Source organism: Callithrix jacchus, chromosome 16, assembly GCF_049354715.1.
Source record: "Callithrix jacchus isolate 240 chromosome 16, calJac240_pri, whole genome shotgun sequence".
Lineage (NCBI taxonomy): Eukaryota > Metazoa > Chordata > Mammalia > Primates > Cebidae > Callithrix > Callithrix jacchus.
In genome coordinates, this window is record NC_133517.1 from 75,325,712 (window position 1) to 75,331,304 (window position 5,593).

The 5,593-nt window shown below is 38.9% G+C and overlaps 1 non-coding gene across 1 annotated transcript; it reads right to left on the reverse strand.

Moving 5' to 3' along the window:
* Window positions 1-5,096: 5,096 nt before the first annotated feature.
* LOC118148696 (small nucleolar RNA SNORD104) lies at window positions 5,097-5,167 on the reverse strand. Its single transcript, XR_004735612.1, has one exon. It is a non-coding gene; the product is annotated as a small nucleolar RNA SNORD104 (small nucleolar RNA).
* Window positions 5,168-5,593: the final 426 nt, after the last annotated feature.

Consider the following 5,593-nt stretch of genomic DNA (forward strand, 5'->3'; position numbering starts at 1 on the left):
CTGGGATTACAGGTATGTGCTGCCACACCTGGCTAATTTTTCTCCTTTTAGTAGAGATGGGGTTTCACTATGTTGGCCAGGTTGGTCTCGAACTCCTGACCTCAGACTCCTGTCTCAGCCTCCAAAAGTGTTGGGATTACAGGCATGAGCCACCACACCCAATGGAGATTTTTTTTACCCAAGAAATGGTGGAAGAGACAGGAGGGAAAAAAGAATTTATTGCTATATTAGAAAACAATAGAATATCTGAACACTTGGAGACAAGTGAGATATGTGTCTGAAAAGTGAAGCTCAGAGAGCCTGGCTGTTGTGACTGCACCATTCATGGGACACTAACAATCAGAATGAAGAGGATGAGGGTATAGAATGGACAGTCCTAAAGCCCAGCCTTCGAGTAACACACAAAATCAGACGGGAAAAGGAAAGGATATTAAAGGTTTATTTAGTATAGGAGTTATACAACATAAGCTGTGTTTTCAAAGAATGATCTAGAAGCTAAAACAATAAAGTGCTCTAAAAAGTAAGACATTTTTATGACACTTAATAACCTCAAACCATATAGGAAATGAAAAAGGTTCCAAATAAAATGAAGATAAATGTATCTTAAACATTGAAGCAGGTTGAAAAATATAATTTCAATATCTGAAGTATGTTTTTTGTTGCTTTTTTAAACTTAATAATTATTCAAGACTAGGTTTAGGATCACCGCAGGAGAGAGAGGGAGAAAAATGAAGGGAGAAAGGGAGGAGGAGAACAGAACAAAGGGATAGACTCTGTCTCTCCCTTTCTCTCTCCTTTTCCCTTTTTCTATTACTTTTACCCCATGACGTTTTATATTATAGGACCACAGATCTCCAGTACTGTTGCCTCAAAAAGTAGTCAGAAAATTGGGTGCTCTAGAATTCCAACCTAGAACATACACTCAGTCAGTCATGGCTGGCTCATATCACATCTTGAGGTTGAAACCCATTTCTGTGACTTATTATCATTTAGACAAATCAGTTCTATAATTCTCACTTTCTTAATTTGTAGAAGATGGATTATAATGAAAATTTAAGCGAACACTGTATAAAGTGCTTTGCAGTACCCGGTGCGTAGTAAACAACTTATAAATGCAGCCATCACTACTAGTTGTGCCACTAAGGGCTTAGGTGACTTTGGGAAAAGTTTTTTACAGCTGTGGACCTCAAATTCCTCATCTAAAACAATTAGAGGTTTCCATAGACACAGTAACATCAGACACTGGGGCCTGTCACGGGGTAGGGGGCAAGGGAAGGGAGAGCATTAGGGCAAATACTTAAGGTATGCAGGGCTTAAAACCTAGGTGATAGGTTGGTAGGTGCAGCAAACCACCGTGGCACATGTATGTAGCAAACCTGTCTCTGTTCTGCACATGTATCCCAGAACTTAAAGTAAAATTTAAAAAATATTAGATTTTTTTCTCTTTTTCCAGTTATTACCTATTACAATTTCAATGGGAAGTTTCACATATGGTTTTCTTCAAAACTAAATAAAATTAAAAACACAAATTAGTTTTTCTTGATTCAACAAGACAGATACACTCAATAAACACACTTTCCAGAGATGGATAAGGGACTTCAAACACGGAGAACAAGATGTAATTGATTTTAGTTTATATCACAGCTAGGGTCTAATTCAGAACTGTCTATTTAAAAGCACATTGTTCTTTGAGACTCTGTGAGTGCTGGATATGAGAAATGTTGTTTCCCCCTACCCCCCACCAAGGAAAAAGATAGTATCTACTCCAACTACTCAAAAAATATTTGCATCCCTTGTTGCTTAGTTTTGAGCTAGAGGCAAGGATTCTTAAAGTTTCTTTCTCAAGGCATCTAGCTGCTTTTGGTGAAATACTGCAGTAATCAGGCTCTGGCTCAAACCTAATCTATGATCAGATTCTTGTTCCTCTGCTGTGCCTCCAATATTTTCATCCTGGTGTCAGGAAAAGCTCCAGAGGCATCCAATATGTCAACACATCAACACAACTTGGTATTGCGGCCCCAACAGACAGTAAACAATGGCTAAGCTTGCTGGGGCAGAACGAGGACTGAATCCCTTCCTCAGTTCCCACCCTAATCCCACACAGCTCATCCAGTACAGACTTGTACAGTATTCATTTCAGACAGAAAAGGGAATCTGAAGGCAGCCCATTTTCCCAGCTCCATTAACTTCCTGTTCTATGTATAGGGGACTAGAAATAGAGGAGAATGTGACAAGATGATCTATGTAATCTATTTTAGTAAAGATTTCTATTATCTATGATGGATAATACCTATTCAGGATTCAGTGTCAGTGCTTGGGTTTTTGTTATAGATCTTTTGTACTCTGTGATTTTCACTCATATATGTCACATAGCTGCTACTCAATGGGGAAAGATTGCTTGGGGCATGTAATCCTTGTGAGTCTGTGCAAGAAAATTAGGGAAAAATTTATACTAAGTTGCTGTTTAAATTTTGGTCTTCTCTCTTATCCTCCACCGGGCTGCTACTATAGAAATAGCTGAATATATTTGAAAGCCATTGAAAGTAAAATCAGAAGGCTTAAGTTCTTTTCCTGGCTCTATCTGTGTGTGACTTTGGCAAGTCAGTTGCCCACCCTGAATCTGGGAATGCTCATCTGAAAATGGCAAACTGTGGTGAGTTTTGAATGGGATGACAAAAATGTTCTGCAGATTTCAAAAATGCAGTAGGCATGTGAAATGGAGTCAGGATTTCTCAATTTTACATTAGACTGCTCTGACCAGAACTTCCCAGCCTTGGACCTCCATCAATAGGTGTCTCTCCAAAACTGAAATACACAGAGGAAAAACTGAAACTCATCATTTCATTACTCATCAACTGTTCTCCTTTATATGGCTTCCAGGACATATAAATGGTTTAGCTGGTGAGGTAGTTATATCTTTAGTCAATGGCCAGAGCCCAAAACAAATCTCTTGACTGCCTTTCTGAGATAAATTCTTGTAAGAAACAAGAGTTGATGCCATGACGGATGCTTTTCTATTCAGAAAGGAAAAGAAGAAACTTCCACTTGACCCCTGAGTCTCCCTCTCTTCCAGATATCACACAGAGGAACGCTTACCTCTTTAGTGGAGGGAGTGTTACCTGGCTTTAGGAGATCAACCTGTCCTCAGGGGAGGGAAGCAGGGGAGACATACACAGCTCTCTAATTTGTCTATCTTCCTATCGTTTAACTTGGTGTCTTTGGAACCAGTTTTGTAACTTGACTTCTTTATTATTCTTAGATCATCATTGGAAGAGAAGAAAAAGACTCTAAGAGTAGAAAAGAAAAGCTGAAAAGCACTATGAATATAAATATACTGACTTTAATTTCCAGCATGTCATCTTCCTTCTGGATCTATTGCTGCTTTGTAGGTCCTGGTTTTCTTCCACAAGGCAGAAGCTAGGTCCCTAGGTCAGGGAACACAACATTTAAACAACTAAATGTTGTCCTGTTTTCCTGCATATGGCTTATGAATAGTCAATACTTGTATGAGGACTCTGCCTCTATACAGAATTCTAATGGCACAAATGGTTTTACCATTTGGGAGCGTGAGTCACCTAACTAGTCAAAGTGACATGGTCACCATATAAGGGACATTTCTGAACATAAGCAATAACTTCACATTAGCCCCATTTAATCCAAACAATGCCTCGTAGAATAAGGGATGGGCTGTTCTTAGACAAAGAGACAAAGATACAGCTGGAGCCAGTGAGAGAAAGTCTAGCACGGGTGATAGTAACAAAGTTACAATCTATTTTGTGCCTAGCATGCTTTTAAATTTTCAAATACTTCTTTGGTGTTCAAATCATGTTCTGTGATCACCATGAACTCTAAAATGTGACCAATTATGTACTATAGCTCCATTTTGCTGATAAATAGTATGAGATTCATAGAGCTTCAGTGCCATCTCATAGCTAGAGTGTGTACGTAACCTTCCCTCACTAGATTTTAAACATTTTCTCTGAAACCACAATGTCTCAGTTTCTAGATCAACTTATTCTTACAGAATTAATTAATATTTCTCACTCACCTTGATAACTTAATAAAGTTTTTGGACAGAAACAAAATAACTCCATCCTAAGGACAGGGAAAAAGAACATCTTAAAGCATAGGAGAAACAAAATTTTATTCATTGTATTACATACTACCCTTCATAATCTCTGTCCAATGAGAGGTTAGTGAGTAGTCCAACAACATATATCCATGGTCAAATGATTTTTCAGTCCTATGTTGGCCCACGGTATAGACAACATCATGCTAACTGAATCCAATGAAGTCCCTAGATGATCTAGTAAGACATGCATTCTACAATGATTAAAATTTTAAGGGTCCGTTGGTTTGGGGCATGTCAGCAATCTCCTCTGAAGATTGAATTTCTGTACCTTGTACTTCTTATGACATTCAATTAGCCTTTTTAGATTTTAGAATTGACAGATACTGCACTCGGGAAGACTATTATACCATGTTATTGGGTAAAATGGGAAGCTGCGAGTTGGAAGTTTACTCTGCCTCTTGAATAATATGATCTAGCATATCTGATAGTTTAAAATGTATCTGTGCTGGATAAGGATGCTGTAAAAATTCTCTAAAAAGACCCAATAAGAAAGTCACAATGCAGACCTGTAGTTTCAAGCAAAGCCATGCTGTCTAGAGTAGAAAACAAGTGTTCTTTTGTAACATGTCTCCTGAAGTGCTAGTAGAGATTGAAGCACCGGGACATGGAATATCAAATGACTATGCAACACTCAGCTACCCATGATGACATTGAGTCCTAACATGGAGTGTGCACAGCAGCAAACCCATCATGCCATGGAAGTAACGCATTTGAGAGAAGACTCACATGGCTATGAAAGGCATTAATAAGTGCATAAACAGATGGCCCAGATTTCTATGGCACCTTAGTCAGCTACACCACTGTGAGAACTATCCAATGCCCACCTAGCCAGAAGCAGAGACTTAAACAGGATTCCTCAAAGGAAGCAGCCCTTTAGAATGGGTGGCCATTTTTCTTTAGATCATTCGATCCATACTTTATATAGCGGTTTTTACTAAATGCCTTTTTTTTTTTTTTTTTTCCGGCTCAGACTCCAGTTCTCATCACCCGTGTCAGCAGTCTAACACGTGCTTACTAAATGCCTTATTCATAAGCATGTTCTACCATATAACGTTGCCTTGGGGCAAAATATACTTTTATTAACAAGATTCAACAATGGACCCACCACCACATACAGGATCACACAGAAGCAGCTGGACTGATAGAATAATAGAGCAGTTTGTTGATGATTCAGCTAACACACAGTTGAGGGACAACCAGCTGCCTTCAGGATGTGCTAAATACCAGATCACTGCGTGAGAGGGAGCAGAATTTGAAATGGGTAGTGGAGGAGGGATCTAATGAATACCTACAGTCTTAGAACCAACTCAGGAGCAGACGTTGGAGCTTTTGGTAGTATTTTATCACCTTAGGCCTCCAGGAGATGACAACTAGGTAAGGTATTGAAGGTGGTCATGAATCTGATTGGACTTACAGTTTTCCTTTTCTGGAATGAGTGAAGTTGTCTTTATTCTCTCTCAA